The sequence below is a fragment of the Bombus flavifrons genome, chromosome 5 (genome assembly GCF_040668555.2).
Source record: "Bombus flavifrons isolate JBK064 chromosome 5, iyBomFlav1_principal, whole genome shotgun sequence".
Classification (NCBI taxonomy): Eukaryota; Metazoa; Arthropoda; class Insecta; order Hymenoptera; family Apidae; genus Bombus; species Bombus flavifrons.
Window position 1 is genome coordinate 6,254,515 of NC_138446.1, and position 17,741 is coordinate 6,272,255.

General features: G+C 36.5%; 1 protein-coding gene and 1 long non-coding RNA gene across 3 annotated transcripts in view; one reads left to right on the plus strand and one right to left on the minus strand.

Annotated features, from left to right (window-relative positions):
- LOC138180000 (uncharacterized) overlaps positions 1 to 17,741 on the plus strand; it is a 71,350-nt gene that overhangs the window by 47,692 nt on the left and 5,917 nt on the right. The window lies entirely within an intron of this gene.
- The window catches only part of LOC138179973 (beta-3 adrenergic receptor), a 76,566-nt gene that overhangs the window by 36,469 nt on the left and 22,356 nt on the right, over positions 1 to 17,741 (minus strand). The window contains exon 2 of one of the 2 annotated variants that reach the window (XM_069113288.1): positions 643 to 738. The exons of the other annotated variant lie outside the window; for it this stretch is intronic. The gene's annotated coding sequence lies outside the window, so the exon portion shown is untranslated. The remainder of the gene's footprint in view (positions 1 to 642; positions 739 to 17,741) is intronic. 2 annotated transcript variants of the gene reach the window in all.

Genomic DNA, 17,741 nt, shown 5'->3' on the forward strand with positions numbered 1-17,741 from the left:
TGAGATATTTTATTTGCGAAGCTTTTTAAGTGAGTATGCAGTATCCCACTAGTATAATAATTTCTATCCTTTTACCGCGAAACCGTAGAATCACGGATAACAAATTCGTTTCGTTTCGCGTGAATCAAAAAATTTTTCTATAGAAAAGCGCGCGAGTAAAATCAACTTTTCCTCCATCCTTTACGTCGATGCAGAGTATCGTTAAACAAATACCCACAGCTCAATCGGAAATATCTATCTTTATAACGTAAATATTACATATCTTTCTCATTTTTTCAAACAGAAGTGCAATATTATTTGTTACTAGAAGCAAATAAGCAGAAGAAAGCAATTTATAACATCAACATTAAATATCGTGCTTATTTTCATCATATCAAAATTAATCATCTTTTTTATTTCTCCGTACGATTCGTTATTATGTGTTATTTAAAAAAAAAAACAAATAAATTAAACGGATTTGTAATATGAATATAAATATCTTTTTCATATTTATAATATAAAAATAAAATAATTAAAAATCATTCGCTATTAAAAAGAAACTAGCAAAAAGTAACAAACTTTTTCCATTTGTATTTCCATAATAATCACGATATTCCTTTTTCTGTCTCAATTTACTCATAAACTATCCGATTTTCCGCTCACCATTGTGCCCAAAATAAAGACATACTCTCAGTTCCATTGTGTCCTTTCATCGGAGTATCGAATCCGCGTGACGTTTACAGTTTTCACTCATCGTCTCTGTTGAGAATACAAAAAAAGAGGATATTAACAGAAAAGCCATCATCTATTCTATACACATTTATTCATTTCTGTTTCACGATTATCGGAACATTGTTAGCCAATTTCGAACGAATCATCCTCATCGTTATTTATATTATTCTTCAAATTTAAATTTCCTTTAATAAATCTGCGTAATTTTCGTGAATAACAATTTTTTTACCTTCATTCTTTTTAAGCATATGAAAGTTATGGTTCATTTTTCAAAAAATTTTTTCTGGACTTTTTCCCCAAACTCGTTTAATGGAGTTATGAATAAAAAACGACGGTTTAATTGCGTAATAGCTTTTTCGAGGATGAAGTTACCACGAAATACAGGTCGAATTTGTTTCATGAATAAACTTCTATTGAGATTTATTCGGATCATCGCGCGTCTTCATTTCATTTATCTCCTCGCCTTGTCACCGTGTTCGTTTCTGATCGATTCCCGGGATTTTATTTCAGGCAAGTGAATCGATTCGTGACTTTCCTTCTCGTTCATTTCGAAATACGACGTCATAAGGAGGAGAAAAATCGAAAAGAAAGACGCATGATCTGCGAATAAAATTTTCCATCAGACGATTTTTCCTATCACCCGACGTGTCTTTCATGTAGATATTAAAGTAGGGGATAACTTGTGAAGAAAAGGGGGAAACCGTGGGAGATTAATGGACTGGAACTGGAGGATGTTTTTTTCAATTATCGTTACATCGTCGAGGAAATAAAGGTATCCCTGAAATTGGTGGGTTCGTTTGATATGAGCTGTTTTGCAAGAAATTTTGTACTTGTGCAAATGATGTAAATTGTTCAATTAATAAGAAAAAGGACGAAGAAGAGATAGAAACGACTGATTTTGTTTGAGTCTATAGCCTACGGTACTTCTAGAAAAATAAAAGTTGAAGACGAATGAAGAAACTTGATACGAGCAGAAATTCTAATTCCTGGATCGTCGAGCGTCACAAGCTCCTCTTAGCAAGCGAAAGTTCAAAAGCTGAAAGCTGGAATCTTGCTTAAATTCATTGTTGTCGATGAAGCGGATAAAACTATTATTATATAATCGTAGAGGAAGCTTTTGAAAGTTCTAGTGCTTGAAGGTTTGAAGTCATATCTGCCGTGTATTAACGCGATAAACTTTCCTAACTAAAGTTGTGAGTAAAGTTAAGGAAATTCTGAAAATTGTACGTGAAAAGATCCCAATCATTTTTATCGCTCAAGTAATACCACGTCAATAGTGAAATACGAGTTTTGACATAACAAGATCGTAAAAGTCAAAGTAATTAAACTTTAGATTTCGAAACAAGTAGAGAATTGATAGGATATAGGCATGTAATTGTACTTTCCGAAATCTTGGTTAGAGCTGTTAACAAGAAATTTTTAATACAAAATTTTTGTATGCTTTCTTATATACTAAAATAAAAATTTATTTTTATATTTGAATATTGTGTAATTACGACTACAGACAAGTTGGATTGAACAATCAAATACACAAGGTATTTGAGTTATATAAAAAGAAATAATCCATTATGTAAATTATGTAACTCCAATGAATTTAAAACAGAATACAATGTACAAATACAGTCTACAAACTCTAAGACACGGTCTGTTGGTGCTGCTACTCGATGCTCTAATTTACGACCTCGTTATATCGTGGATCGTATTAATTATACGAGCAACGATAAAGAAGTCTCATTTGAATTTTTTCTCTTATGTCTCTAGTGAATGCTTTATTGCAACTGGTAGGAAATTAAAATCCGTATTTTTGATAAGTTTAGACACAAAATTATTGCCATTTAGTTTTTTTTATTCTACTAGTCCTATGCTGGTTATTAAAAAGTGACGTCAATCATTTTTCAATCATTTTTCGTATTAAAATAAAGATCTCATACAGGATTAGAAAATAGATTAAAAAATTTTTAAAATTTATCGAACTAAAGAGAATTACTATTGATACTTATAGATATTATTGAGGTATTAGATATAAATATATATAGAGAGAGATTAGATATATAGATATTAATCTGGAATTAATAGAAAAATTAACAGGAGTGTAGAATTGCAATTGAAAAAATGAAACAAATGTTTGGTCTATTTACCAAATGTCCAGCTGTAAAGTATAAATTAAATAATAATAAAAAAAATGTTTGGTCAGTAGCATATATAATTTTATGTTTCTTTCGTAACAAGTAAATCCAACACCTGCTTTCTCAGACAATGATAATATAGCTTTTTTTTAATTATTTAATTTGTACTTTACAATTTGTCCAGCTGGACATTCGGTAAATATAACATGATAATAAAGTGAAGAAAAATAGGTGGAGACGAGCTTCTGCATTCTGCGAGAAAGATTATGTTTCAGCGCATCTCTCAAAGTGGAAACAGTTAATCTTCACAGATATTATAATATCCAATTAATAAAAAGAATCGTAAAAATTAAGTCTTTCCCAAGTCCTCTCGACTCATCACGTGTGATAACGATATTTTATCAACTTTCCTATCCTTCTTACTTTTACACCCCATTCGTTACTTCTCTTGCATGAGATCTTCTTCGCGCGACGTACGATGAAACAAAAATGAGAAAACTCAGGAAATAAAGGACACGGTCGAGTTTTGAAATTAATCCTCGCTGTCCCGCGAGATGAATTAGAGAGAGAGGGAGATCGATCGGTCTCAAGTTTCGATACATACACCGTCGGATGGACTATTATATGTCGGAGATGAAAGAACACCGGAGCCTTTGGAATTTTGGGAAAATCCCGTAACATTGTAATCTAGATTCTACCATAGCTGTAATTAAACAATTGTAGTCATCCACCTACTTATAAATTATACTTATCTATAATAAGTATCGACTTATTATAAATAATTAGCCATGTCACTGCGCCACGCCAGAAAAAATTACTGAAAATTCTCAATGCGGGAATTGATTGTAAATACTAATAAATAAAAAAAAAAAATCCAGTCCGATTGTAATTGTTCGAAACATGCGATAGTGAGCTTGGGCTCGCGGCGACAGCCAGTCGCCGAACGTAGCCGCGGTCAGGGGATGAACGTTTTGTCTAACAAAGATATGGAGTAATAGTATAGCTCCCCTTACAAAGGAAATAGTTGTAACACTCGACAGTAAACATTCCAACGGTCTCTGTCCCGTAGCTTGCCACACGCAGACCCTATTCTTCAAGTAAGATGATTGCCAGATGTCGATGCGTCTCCGCAGTACATGTTCAGTTAGTCTGAGGGCCCGTTATAAACTAAAATCCTACAAACAGACAAACAGTCTTTGTCTCAACTACGAGAAGTCAGGTGAAATCTATTTTCTCACGGACGGCGTCTCCCGCTAGCAACTTTCCCTCGAGGGCGGCTAGTATCTTTTTCTAACCACTAATATGTAGATTGACCAATTAGCAGCAACGCCAATTTCCCTCACCTTCCTAACGAAGGCTTTCCTAGACGAATCCGAGGATTTCGTGTTCTTAGACACACTCCATATAGTTTTTCTTCTGTGGCATTATTGGGACGGAAAGTCATTCTCTCTCGCGATCTCATCGACTAAAGAGTAACGTCTTTACGATCAGTGATTATTTCACGTTTTGCTAACAAAGAGTCAGACTTAAATTTTGTGAGAAAGTTCATCTATCATCCCGTTGACCGCGGATTCGTTATCGAACCTGAGGCCATTGTCACTAGTGTCGTGAGTGCCTAATCGCCGTGATTAATTGTCAGAACTGTAACAATCCCATTATTGTAATAAACTACACCTGTGTTGTACCGTATCAATGGCTAATTCCCGTGAAGATTCATTTGACGCCCACAACCTTAATTCCTGTGCTCATCCGACATCAGAAGTGGGATCAGGGCCATTTATAACAATGGAACAACTCTTGAGTCGTGGACCGGTTAACTCAGCCGAGAGAGCAGGTACCGAGTGTAAACCTGAGAAATTATCACTACTACGTTGTAACCCCGAAGTTGCAGGCGCCGATCCAGTCGCGTGGTGCTCGGCTGTTGATCGGCTAATGAAGGACAACCCTCTACGAGACAGTGCGTTATACTCTGCCTTAAATGAAGCTTTAAAGGGTTCTGCAGCATATTGGCTTACGCAAACGATGGAAGACGAAGAGATTACCTGGTCAACTGATTCGTTGCGCATTTCGGTGGCCAAGAGACAACGTCCTCGTCGTTAATAAAAGTATCCAGGGAACCACGGGGGAAGAACGAATCCCCAGGGGCGTATTGCAGTCGTATTCGTTCCCTCTCTGAAGACGAGGTGGCGGCATTCTACGAGGGACGAAATACTTAACGCCATCGCTCTCTACCTATCAAGTTTGCGCGACCAACGTTTTAAACGATTGGCTCTCACGAGTGACATCAAGACGGAGGACCAATTTCGGAACGAAATGAGACTCTTCTGTTATGAGGGGGAGCCGACATCTTCGCCAGGAAATCCACCAGCGGACCCCGGAACTAAAAGAAGCAGGCCATCAGACCTCCGGTCCAAGTGTTATCACTGTGCGATCTTCGGGCATAAAGCGACGGAGTGCCGCAAGAGGATGCGGAGCGAAAAGCAGGGGAATACACGACACCAGGAAGGAAGCCGATCAGCTACACCGTCCAAGGTGATTTGCTTCAAGTGCCGTGCGAAGGGCCATATTACACCTGTGTTGTACCGCATCAATGACTAATTCCCGTGAAGATTCATTTGACGCCCACAACCTTAATCCCTATGCTCATCCGACATATATATTGCACGTCAGCTACCATACATTGGCGTTGTTAATAGATTTTAATTAATGTCGTTTCTCGGCCAGGTGCACACTGGTCGAATTGCTTAATTACAATATGTTCTCTCACCATCGCCACTACGGCTGACTGCGTAAATAATAGAACGAGTCTTTGATAGGAAAAAGCCTAAGCCACGATACCTCATACCACCACGAATTATTCACCTTATTCGATATATTTGATCTCCGTAAATATTCGACGAATGATATATCGCGAGAATATCGTCAAAATATTCCAACGTAAAATTAGCAAACCTCTTTAGGTCGATATTTCTGGATGGAGAAATAAAGATGCTTCCTTACTTTCTAACGAAACGAGCAAAAATACATCGATCTTACTAAATAATCAAGTAGCAATATTTAAAGCTTCTTGATAAAAGAAAAGAGGATGACCGTTAACTCATAAATACATGTCCTGTGTATGTGATGATCAAAGATGAGACCATCATACTGGTTAGGAATTAAATAGGAAATAAATATTGATATGTATTTTCATGCAGATATAATAAAAGCCATATTTTGATAATTCTTTATATGAAAGTTACACGAAATTAATCACTTGCCATAATATTAAGAAATAAACAAAGTATATAAAAGTTGAGGTTTTTGTGTTCTGGATTGTGTAAAGAACCTATATGCATTTCTCAACACGTACATATTTTTTTCTTTTATTATTTAATTTGTACTTTACAATTTATCCAGCTAGACATTTGGTAAATTACACGTACATATGTAGATACTTTTAGATTATGTATGACGTATGCTATCGACTTGAATGTGGTAAGAACTAAGATCAACCACGCGTTATATCAGAAGTGTTTGATGAAAATTATGAAAAATATTTCATAATAATTCATATTAAATATATGTATATTATATTATTATATTATATATATATACCTAACTCCCAATTAAAATGTGACAATTTTTCGTAATGATTTTCCTAGTACTTATGGACGGCAGTGTATACATATTCTCCATAAACCAAATGGTGTGTTAATGGAATTTGTCTTACAGCTTTTACGCGGCTTCATTGGAAAATCTGGGGACTGGAAACATTGTATCGACGTGGAAGGCCTGATCGAACTTTTCGATATTCGTCGAGCTGTGCGACGAAACGCGATCAGACTACTCTTGAAAACTATCAAACGATTACGAGCAAGGGGGGAAACAACGAGCATGCCTAAGGAAAGACCTAAACAATCGTAAAACTATTATCGTTATGGCAGTTCGGTAACAACCACCAATGGGGTAGCTCTCTACGGGCTATATTTTCGCTTTTAATGGAGCGAAAGACTCCGACTAGATACGTGCGCGAATTGCCGCATTGAGAGTTTTACATTTTACGCGAATCGGTGCCCACGCTCGATTCCGCTCGTTTCCGTTCGATGAGGGAGGCTCTCGAGCAATGACGCGTAACGAGCTATCATAAACGTTTAGAATTTTCTCGAAACAAATCGACCTACCAGCTTCTTCGTTCCGCTTTTCCCCGCTTGCTCGTATGACTGTGCACTTACGAAAATTGATTTTCTTCTATGTGTGCAAAGAGTAGAAGAAATATTTGCATTTATAGCCTTTTACGGAACGATTCATGATTTTTTTCTATGACAAAATATTTTTATCGGAAAACGTTTCAAACACTTTTGACATAACGCGTAGTTGCTATGTCAAATATAAAACGGATATTGATAAGTGTCCGAAATTTTTGTTCGATTTTTTGAAAGCACAGAAAAGTAAAAAATAGTTCAATCTGCCTAAGGAGGGTCTTTTCGAAACACTCTTTTTTGATAATTAAAAATTGCATTTAATTTAAAGATAAAAATTTGTTCATCGATGAATTAGATGGTATGATAATTGTAAAATAGTACAATTAAAAATTATCTCAATTTGGATCGTTTACTTTCAAACTCTCCTTTTCTATTTCCCTCCTACTTTTCTGCATTTTATAAATCATAAATTAGAGGGAAATGTTTTTCATAGGTACTTAAATATTTCAAGCAAATGAAATAATAACTTTAACGATAGGAGATAGAAGACTATATTTACTAGCGAACGGTAAAGACAAATGGGACAAATAGCAAAGAATTGAAGCATATGGCGTGATCGTAAAAGTGGGTTATTTGTGGCGTGATTTGCAGTCGTGGAGAAGTAGCCTCGGCTAGCCAAGATCTCCTACCCTCGCTATAATTGTCTAAGTGTCAAAATCATTTTTACTTCTGTTCCGCTTGGCATGTTTTCCGTTTCAAAACCTTTCCGATGTATATCTCTAGGTTACAACCTTACTCGCATCAAAATTGTAAAATCAATCAATGATACTCGAAATTTATTAAGCTATAAATTAACTAAAAACAACAGGAACAACGTACGAACAAACATAATAAATTTTCAAAAATTCCACCACATTACTCCGTCTTATGATCTCACAAAGACACGAAAGTTATTGCTGTCATAATTCATAGTAAGGAAACACGATCAAGATTTTTATTTCTCGCTAGCGGATACCACTATTCGCTCGTCTATTCTTATAATTCCTTCAACCCCTCCGAATGCTCGTTATTGCTCGTTTGCAACGACGCACTTGGACATCATTAGTGAATTAGAAAAAGCGTAAAGGCCAGTCGAGTTTCTTTTTCTCTGTCCAAGTGTCTTTCCATCGTTATATTGCAATATATTTACCAAATGTCCAGCTGGACAAAATGTAAAGTACAAATTAAATAATTTAAAAAAAAAGAAAAAAATATTGCAATATTATATTATAGTGTCTAAATTTCTAAGATAGTTGCTAACTCATTTACGTATAAACGTCATGAAAATTCATCAATCAAAGTGGATCAAATATTTTTTCAAACTCTACTTCCTCTAAAAGTTTCACCAAAATTGGTGATGAACGCTTGCGCGTATCTTTCCATTCCATTCCTATATAAAAATTGAACAAACCGGTTCTTAAAAGTTACTTGCATCAAAAATCAATTACTTTGTTATGTTTTCTTCCCAATTAACATTAAAAAAAAATAGCAGAATCTCCAACAAAAATGTTATCGGTCATCTTCCACGAGCAGATTTTTCGAATTTCAGAATCTATTTTTACAAGAAATCGATTGCTTGTGTTTCTTTCAACCGAACTGGACACGTATTTTTTTCCTTTTTTTTTTTTTTTTTTTGTCCAGGACAAAGGGACAAACGTTTTTAACAGAAACGAATGCCAACTACAGACGCGCTCTGCGGTTTCCAATAGAAATGTCTTTCGATACGGTTAAAGCTGTGGCGTTTCGATGATGCAACCTTGAGGCACGCGCGCCATTGAACGCGAAACGATTGCAATTTGACACGTTCGTCCTTGGAGGGATGCAAATCAGAATTTCGTCCATCGTCCCTGTCCCTTGTCCGCTCGATAAATCCCGAAGATTATTTTTCTCCGCCTCCCCTAAGTGAATTTTTCAAGGTCCGCCTTCGTTCGAGCCAGACACCTCAAGGCCACACGAATCACACAACCTGCTCGCATAGTCGGTGACTCGGTAATTCGCACGAACGCGTTCTTTGATCTAGATTAGACAGCGATACAGATGGTGGTAAAATTAGGGATATTAGATGGCGATTAAGGGGTGAGATGCAAAGATACTTTTAAGTGCGAGGAAATAGTTCGATAATAATCCCGAAGATATCAGATTTTCTCAACTTCTATATTGAGTTTTTCACGTCTTTTTTTTTTAATTATCTTATATTACATATTGTATTAGTTGTAATGGATTATAAGTTAGAAACAAGGTTTATATATATCCATAAACATATGCAGAGTATGGATGGAGAAAGATAATAAAATAAATATATCATATCGTGTTAATTATTTTTTCAATAAGTTTGTGTATAGGACTTCTAAAAAAAATTAGTCGGAAGTTTTGTAAATGTCTGCTTTTTTTTGTCAAAATTGTTAGATAGACAAACCCGAAGATGGTACCCCGCTGGGGGTAGCCATCCACATGTTAATTAGCAATAAAGATAGAAAAATTTACCGAATGTCCAGCTAGACAAATTGTAAAGTACAAATTAAATAAAAAAAAATTGTTAGATCTCAAACAGTGTGGTGAAAGTGTTTTCAAGAGTTGACTACAAGAGTTATCTCTTAGCGAAATCCTCGGTCTCCTGCAAAAGTATCCAGTTACTCCTCAATTAAATTCTACACCGTTGCTAGTCGACGTTGTTACGAAGTAGATTGAAGAGGATTTTTGTCACTAACGAGAAAGCTTAGCTTGATTACGAGCTTTAGCACTTCCTAGCTCATTAACAACATTATTCCAATAAAGCGTACAGAGAAGATCTATTTTCTGTTATCGATATAAATAACATAACAAAGATATTTTTCTTTTTTCCATATTAATACAATTTTCAATATCTGTTACAATTTATTAGTTTCTAGGAGCAACGTAATATCCTCAATATTCTTAGCATGTTTTACGTACACGTTTTAATAGTAGCATAATTCAATAGATAAATCGAAGAGCTGAGTCCCAATAGAAACGCATTCTTTTAAATTTTGCCAATTACGTCATTTATTGCTCGCTGGCTATAGACTTACAAATTTCCAGGGAAAAGTAAATGGCAAAAAACACTACAAAAGTGGATTTATTGGCAATTTACTTTACAATAGCTTTGAAAGCAAAAATAATAAATTAATCTAGCGCTTCCAACTTTTTCACCTTTTTCAACTTCTTAACTATGTAAGCGAGAGGAAAATATATAAATATATAAAAATATACGACAATGTTTCTCTTTAAAGCGCTGTTTTCCCTGTTAATTACACTTTCACTTCGATTCACTCGTCAGGCCGACAGATATACTTAGATAGAAAGATATTCGCATGGAAGTTAGGAAAGTTATCTCGGTTAATTTTCTCCGGTTAAAGTTCCGCTGCCTCAGGAGGCGATCAAACTTCGCCTTGGGGATACCATCGACATCCTTTCATCTCACCAAATCCTTTGGATTAAACTTATTTCTTACGCTAAATATTTGCGGAATATGCTGCATGAAATTTCTACATTAGAATTATTAACCTACATTACGAATGAATATAACCATCAAAATCAATAACTTCCGGCGATCCATTGTATTTTACGATAAGATGTCCAAAATAAACTTTTTTTTATACACGTTAACATGTTTGCTACGGATTCGATTTTTATATCCTACAGTGCTGTCTGCTAATGAAAAAATGTTATACGATACCTCTCTTTATATTGTAAATCTAATATATATATATATAATTTTGATTTATATATATAGATCAAAATTATAGTGATTTTTTAGATGGATGTACTTATTTATGTAGTGATTTAAACAGAGAACTGTGACTATTTAATTAGAACTTGATGCAGTAATGTGATACAAATAAGACAATTAAATTTTTTTTTTTTATTTAATTTGTACTTTACAATTTGTCCAGCTGAATATTTGATAAATTTTTCTAACTTAATTGCTAAATAACATGTAGATGGCTACCCCCAGCGGGATGCCATCTTGGAGTTTGACTATTTTATTTCTTTAGTAAGCTCAATGGGGTGTTTTCTTTTTAGTCTTCTTTCTATGAGAATTTTGCTCGCTTCTGCAACCAGCTGATTTGGATATTCTTTTTTTTTATTTAGAAGAATTTTACAATCAATTCTCATTGAGAATTATAAGTAAATTATTCTGGCGTGGTACTATGTCGTGTAGGTTTGGATATGTTGCCGTTCTTTCCTTGTATTTTTTGCGTTTTCTTCCTTGACCGCTGGTATCACTAAATTTGTTCAACTACTCAAGTTACAACTAACAACTCACAACTCATTTTTTTTTTATATTTACGTGGAGGAAATCCGCACGGACGCCAGGCCGCTTCTGGGGAAAGCGGCGTGGTAGTGTCGGACTCCAACCGACTAAAACCTCCACGATGACCGTCCCGGCTGCGATCGAGAGAGGCCCGGGAATCGGTGTAAGCGTCGCAATGGAGCCTCCCCCGCGCGTCTAATACCACCGCTTGATGGAGCGGTACACACCATACCACGGGTGTGGAGTGGCCACACGCCATTGTCACACCGCGCCTCCGTCGCCGGAGCCGCCGTGCCAGGCAGCCCGGTTCCCCTACCGGACTACTTGGCGGCCCCGGGGCGCTGAGCCGCCAGCGCCCAAACCCGAACCCCACGGGGGGCGCGGCGGGCCCAGTGCGCTTCGCCAACGCCACACGGAGTTCCCAGGCGATCACCCATCCAAGTACTATCCGTGCCCGGACAACTCACAACTCATTAGTAACGATTAACCCGCAACTACTCGCAGCTTACTCGTAGCTGCAACTAGTCGCAACTCATTCGTAATTCCTACTACGTCTATTGACAACGGACCACTCTCTTCACCAAGACGTCCACTTTTTTTTACCAGTTTTCAGTACTCCTACAACACACATGTCCCAATGTCCTATGTCCTACTGCCCTAAATGTCCTAAAGGGCCACGGACATATGGCCCATCGGAATTTCCCATCATTTCCGGCCCGTCAGTGCTTTCATTGGTTTCTAGCTATAATTCATCGCGATTTTCCTAAGGATTTTTCCACGATGCTACATACATATATATATGTCGGAGATGAAAGGAAAGCCGAAGCCGTTCCTTGGAAATTTTGGGAACATCCTCTAGTACTCTAGCCTGGATTTTATCATAGCTGTAATTGTTCGAGATTTGTGATATCAAGATTGGGTTCGAGGTGACAATTGGTCGCCGAACATAGCCACGGTCACGGGATGTACGTTTTGCCTAACGGAGGTCTGGAGTGGTTGTATGGGTTTTCCGAGAAATGTGGTTGTGGCGGCATGCGGCCTCGGGAGCGGGCCTAGCCACGTGTGATACAGTGGGTCATACATTGTATTACTAATCAAACTCCAGGCAGAAACCGCCTAACAACGGCGTTTGGAACTTTCTCGATGCTTCCAACGAGTCTGCCTAGCAACGGCGTTTGAAACCTTCTCGATGCTTCCAAACGGGCATAGAAAAATAAATGCAATCGTACAGCGAGAAAAATCTCGACGAGGCTGGCATTCTTGCGACTGCTTTGGAGAGTGACACGTCGTGTTTTCAACCATCGTATTTCTGTGCTTAAGATCAGTCTACGCTTAGTAAAGAGTTATCCCGTTGGCCGTGGATTCGTTTGAACTCAAAAATATTGTTAATAGCGTTCATTAAACTTATTGTTCGTAAATCATACTATTCATTGAACTTACTATTCGTTAAACTTATTATTCATTAGACTTATTATTTGTTAGACTTATTATTCGTTCAACTTATTATCCACTAACTTTATTATTTGTTAAGCTTATTATTCATTAGACTTATTATTTGTTAATCTTTGTAGTAGACTTGTGTATACGTATAAATATAATCTCGGTTGTGTAAAACAATGGTTAATTCACGTGAAGAGTTGTTACGCGCCCAAAATTCCAACCATAACCCGACATATATATATATCGCTTAAATCCTATTACTAAAAAAATAAAAAACAGCTGTATAAATTTCAACCCTCTTTTAATATGTGGCGGCATTCGACGACGGAACTTTCCGACGGCTTCGCAACACAAAGCGCTATACCATCAAAGCGTAAGGCCGACATGCCTAATCTACCATCGATATCCCTACGGTTCTTCCGCCGAATATTCGGAAGAATGCATACGCGGCAACGGTCGCGGACTTGTAACAAACGCGTGTGTAGTGGGGATATCGAGGGACAACAAAGAAAAGAATCCGTTCGGTTTTGAACAAAAGACTCATTCCGTTTCGAATAACGAAGTGCGAAGGGTGTAGCGTAACAGCGAAGTGCGAAGGGTCTAGCGTAACTGCGAAGCAAACACATTGGAGAAGCGTGATTGTTGATTGTTGATCATTGATCGTTGATCGTTGATTGTTGATTGTTGATCGTTGATTGTTGATTGTTGACTGTTAATTGTTAAGTAAACTTTTTTGTTGAACCTTCATCTTTGTTCACTTACACCTTAAACCATCTCGGATACTTAAGATGTTCCGCAAATGAATCATTTTTTAACAATTTTACCCTTAGCATTCTTTTATCGAAGATAATAAGATAATTTGATAAAAAAAATTAAAATACATATAAAAAGAGAAATAACATAATATTGAAATATACATACATCGATGCATTTATGAAAGAAATATCTTAAAAACGTAGTCACCCTTGAACCATTCCTCCGACGACATCATTTTCTAATGAAAATCAGGAAAGACGCGTGATTTGCTCCATTTGCGTGCACCATTTCGTATAAAGTTGATACATCAGGATGAAATTCAATGCGAATAGTAACGAAGTACTCATTCCAAAGACAAGCACGAAAGCAATTTCTGAACGTTGAAAACGATTGGGGGAAAGACGCTGAGAGCCAAGATCATTAGAATAGTTGGAATGTTAACGAATACGTTCGCACTTTCCAACTGCGAAACAGTTTCGCAATGTCGTTCCGAGAACGACGTGGTGTACTGTAGAGAATTTCCGTGGATGTTGCACAATCCAAACTCGGTGTACATTTCACAGCGAGCGAATCACACAGAATATCGGAATATTTGTGACGGAGAAGAAAGGATTGATAAATTTATTTCTGGGCACAGCTCTATTCTTCGGAAAGCATACGAGAAAGAAGCACACCTGCACTTCCAATATGAATAATTCCAGGCAACATTTAACATAATACTTAGCTTTTCGCACTCATGTCATGTAACAAATTTACGCATTAGATTCAGCTAGAATCAAACATACGATAATCACTTATTATTCACGTTATAGTACCACGCCAAAAAATTTACTTATTATTCTCAATGAGAATTGATTGTAAACTACTTCCAAATAAAAAAAAAAGACAAGTTTACGTGGGATGAAGCTTTTGGAAGCTTATTTCACAACTTAACCAAGCTCAGATTTCGTTTATGCTGGCAATTTGACAATTTTTCAACAATTTTTTTATAGAAATTCGCCTGATTTCAGTAACTAATATACATTCCCCCTTGTAAATATATTAGGATAAGCAAAATTTTATCCTTGAATTTCCTGCAAATTTTTATCGTCATTGAAACACGATGTCAAGCATTTGATATAAACGTTTATGTAATATAATAGAGACATTGATAAGTTTGTTGGAATTTTTCCAAATTTTTTGATGGTCTAGGAACGTGAAAAAATTAAACTTGGATATAAACGATTCAGTTTGCCTGCGTAATATGAAGAAATGTTTAGCTACGGTGTTACATAATTCCATGTTACTAAGACCACATTGATGTTAAAATACTACACGCAAAATTGCATCCAGTAGGGATCGCAATTAACCTTTTCAATTTTATGGACGCTTATATGCATCAAGCCAGATTTATTCTCTTGGCCTATAAACACATATATGAGCCGGAAAAAATTGCTGTAGCTGTAGCCTATATGAAGTCTTATATACGCTCAATGAAGTTTATGATGATTTTCTTCCAGCCAAAATGTTCCGCAGCTTTGAAAGCTCAGTATAAATTCTTATAAAGACGCCAAAAACATGTTCACGATAATACGTGACACAAAAAACGCTTTTACTTTAACGAATGTAAAACTATTGTTTTTTTTATATATATTACGATAGTTTTCGACTCGTATAATCGAAAAATGCAAATTTTAACTTTAAGACTCTCGCTTTAAACTATGACTTTAAGACAATTGAGCATTTTTAGCGTTTTACACGTTATTTTGACGCCATACTAATCGGCAATAGTATGTCCCCAAAAATAAAATTTAATCCGAAAAGCCAGCCATATTGAAGGAACTACGAGGTGTCTCGTTCTTTTTCCCCTTTGTTTCTCTAATTCGACAAATCATATTTATTCATTCGCCTTATCTTTCCACGTTGCCAAATTTCTTCGTTAAAAAAAATTTGCCAAATGTCCAGCTGGACAAATTATAAAATACAAATTAAATAATAAAGAAACAAATTTCTTCAATTTTCAAATTTCATCATGTGAAAAATATCATGTACGACGCTGTACGAAAAATCTGACAGTCAAATGACAATTTCACGAGCAATCCGTCGGAATGGAGAAACGTTCGTATCTTTTGGAAAATAAATTGTGGCGACGAAATCGTTCGCCATAAGCGTACTGAATGAAAAGGATGTCGCTCGACAGTGTCGCGAGAAAAACGAGCTCAAGGTTAAAACTGCTCGACCGTATACACAGTGTTACGAGCCTTTGCGGCAGCTCGTATCGATCGTAGTGCCGATCGACATGCGATAGCGAGGAAAATCGAACGGAGGTCCTGTCACGGTGAAAGTAACCTCAGCTCACGACGACAAATCACGTTACTCGCGGCCTCCTTCCCAGTTTTCCGCATATCGTGCTTCCACCCCTTTTTACAGACTTTTCTCCTTCGTCCATTATCGAGACAAAGCGTCTGGTCGATCTTGATATGACGGATCAGCCTTACGCCAGACATCCGACCATGTTGTAAGCAGTTTCCCCCTTTTCTGCTTGTCTGCGTGTACGCGTTTTAGGGATTATTCTTTCATCTTCCACAATTTTTTCAGAAAATTTTAAAAGGGATTCTCGGGTTAGGATGTCTTGGACCATTCAGGGAATCACGAGGAGAGTTATCAGTTATTTCGCTGATGAATATTTCAGAGGAACATCAGGTTCGCTTTACTTGCTGACGTTTACTGAAAGTATTACTTTATCGAAAGCACTTATGAAATAGTTGGCAAAGACAAAGGCAAATTATGCAAATGTTTCTATAAGTGTCCAAATACTTTCACGGGTCGCTGTATGTAGTGGGAGATAAAGTATTGTACAGTTTTACAGTACAGAAGTAATGTATTTGTACACTTTTAGAACATAGAATTAAGGAAATCAATATTTCCTATATCTTCTATATATTTAAATATATTTAACTGTGTGCCGTACATAAGTACTTACAGTGATTCTATTTTTTGTTTTTGAAGTAGTTTACAATCAATTCTCATTGAATTATAAGTATATAAATTGAATTATGAGTAAATTATTCTGGCGTGGTACTATAACGTGAATAAGTGTTTATCGTATGTTTGATTCTAGCTGAATCTAATGTTTAAATCTAAAGGGTAATGTCTTTTTAGCCTGCGGATCTGATTCGTCGTGTCAAGTAATTGAGTAATTAGTGGATAGTAATGTAAAATATTACGGTTTAGCCGAGACAAAAATTGCTAAGAACTTAGTACTATCCGTGCCCAATTGATTGCAGGCGATTATTTGTTAAAAAGGGAAACCCATAAAATATTGACTGTAACACAGAACATTACTTAATGATACTAAATAACGTACGAATATTTTTATCGCAGCAATATCTTGCTATTGAATCTTGCTATTATTACAGAGTTTAACGAGTAATAGCGGCGATTGGATAATCGAGACGTCGATGACAATGAATTTAGGTCCGATAACGAATCCGCGGTCAACGGGATGACGAATGCGATTTGATCCACGATTCTGGTGTGACTCAACATACTTGTCCACAGTACAAGTAGAACTTATCTGACTGAATCTCAGTCCAAGTGAAACTGCCCTTATATACTCCTCTCCATACCTCTGTTAGGTACAGATCCCTCCCGTGATCGTCAGCGACCCGTTATGTCACTTCGATCCCAAGCCCACTGTCATAAATCTCGGGCACCCATACTCAGATTAAATCATAAACAACTATTTCTCAGTTTTATTATTTAAGTACAGCTATAATAAAATGTCTGGACTAAAGTATTGGGGAAATTCCCAAACATTCCAAAAGAAAGGCCCCGATGTCCTTTCATCTCCGACAAATATTATTATATATATTATAAGTTGCCACATAGTGTACCTAATACGTACAGGAACACATACTTGGTACATAGTAATATAGAAAATCTTTCTCTTTTTATTTTTATATTCCAACCGTACAAGTATACGATCTAAAAAAGTCTTCCTATGAAAAAGTTTATGACCGCATGGAAAATATGATTACGTCGTAATCTTTGATATAATGTGTGATAACAATTGAACTTCAAGTTCCATTAGTTTGCCCACAAAATTTGTCGCCTCGATAAGCTTTTATCTAAACAGCAAATGCCTAGGACACCTGACAATCAACACGAGTTCCTCTACGTAGACCGCTTGGAAATTAACTATATTTGACTTAGACTATATAATATAACAGA